General features: G+C 38.5%; 1 non-coding gene across 1 annotated transcript; it reads right to left on the minus strand.

Annotated features, from left to right (window-relative positions):
• Positions 1-1520: 1520 nt before the first annotated feature.
• Positions 1521-1627, minus strand: LOC122225665. The gene has a single exon (XR_006205281.1). It is a non-coding gene; the product is annotated as a U6 spliceosomal RNA (small nuclear RNA).
• Between the last annotated feature and the right edge of the window lie 244 nt (positions 1628-1871).

Genomic DNA, 1871 nt, shown 5'->3' on the forward strand with positions numbered 1-1871 from the left:
AATGACCTCATTTTAACTTAATTACCTCTGTAAAGACACTATCTCCAAATATGGTCACATGTGAAGCACAGGGGATAGATTTCAATATGTAAATTGGGGGACGGGGGTGGGGCAGAGACACAGTTCAACACATAGTAGCATCTTCATTGACTTCTTGTGGGTCTTCTCTCCAGTTATAAAATAAGATGAACAGAGCCTGCTCTCCCTCTTGCTTAGGTTAAAATGAAATTTATAGACGAAACAATTTTCTGTCATTAAAATTTCTTGACGGAGGCAGTCTGATAAACTTATTACTGTTTGGCTAAGCTTGTTCCCAATTTCTCCTAAGCGTTCCCATAAGAAAAGATCCATGTGAAATATGTGGAGATTAAACCACACACTCCCGCACAGCCAATGGATTAAAGAATAAATCAAAAGAGAAATTTGAAAATATCTTGCAACAAATAAAAACAGGAGCACGACATCTCAGACCTGATGAGATGTAGTAAAACCAGTTCTAAGAGGGAAGCGTATAGTGATAAACACCTACATTAAGAAAAAAGAGGGCACCTGGGTGGCTCACTCAGTTAAGCGTCTGATTCCAGCTCAGGTCACGATCTCGCGGTTTGTGGGTTCGAGCCCCGCATCGGGCTCTGTGCTGACAGCACGGAGCCTCGAGCCTGCTTCGGATTCTGTGTCTCCCTCTGTCTGCCCCTCCCCTGCTCGTGCTCTGTCTCTCTGTCTCTCTATCTCTCTGTCTCTCTTTCTCTCTCTCTCAAAAATAAAGATAAATTTTTTTTTAAAAATGAAAGAGAAAAAAGAGAGATCTCAAAAAAACAACCTAACTTGACCATCAAGGAACGAGTAAAAGACAAATAACTTAAGCCCAAAGTTAGCAGAAGGAAGGAAATAACAAAGATCAGAGTGGAAATTAATGACACAGAGATTAGAGGTTAGAAAGACAATGGAAAAGATCAATGAAACCAAAAATTTGCTTGCTGAAAAGATAAAGTTGGCAAACCTTCAGTTAAACTAAGACAAAAGAGAGAAGACTTATAAAATAAAAAATGAAAGTTACAACTGATAACACAGAAATGCTAAGGAACAACTAAGCAACAACTATGAGCAAGTATATGCCATGCCAATAAATTAGACGACCTAGAATGAGTAGGTAAATTCTTGAAAACACATACCCTACCAAGACTAAATTATGAAGAAATAGAAAGTCTGAACAAACCAATAACAAGTACAGATATTAAATCAAAAACTGATTGGACAGGGGCACCTGGGTGTCTCAGTCAGTTAAGCATCCAACTCTTGATTTTGGCTCAGGTCATGATTTCATGGCTATGAGATCAAGCCCTGTGTCAGGCTCGGTGCTGGGCATGGAGACTGCTTAAGATTCTCTCTCTCCCTCTGCCCCTTCCCCACTTCCTCTCTCTCTCTCTCTCTATCTATCTCTTTCTCTCTCTCTCTTTCTCTCTCCTTCTCTCAACAATTAATAAATAAACATTAGAAAAACACTTCATAAAAATATTTTTTTTTATATGGAACGCTTCACGAATTTGCGTGTCATCCTTGCTCAGGGGCCATGCTAATCTTCTCTGTATCGTTCCAATTTTAGTATATGTGCTGCCGAAGCGAGCACCGTAAAAATATTTTAAAAATGTGATAGATACAGATAGGAAAATCATGATAGATAGATAGATAGATAGATATAAATATGCACAAAATGGAATATCACTCAGCCTTAAAAAAGAAGGAAATCCTGTCATTTGTGATAATATGGACGAAACTGGAGGGCATTGTGCTAAACAAAATAAGCCAGACAGAGAAAGACAAAGACTGCACGTATCACCTATATGTGGAATTTTAAAACAAACAAACAAACA

Source organism: Panthera leo, chromosome B4, assembly GCF_018350215.1.
Source record: "Panthera leo isolate Ple1 chromosome B4, P.leo_Ple1_pat1.1, whole genome shotgun sequence".
NCBI classification, from domain to species: Eukaryota; Metazoa; Chordata; class Mammalia; order Carnivora; family Felidae; genus Panthera; species Panthera leo.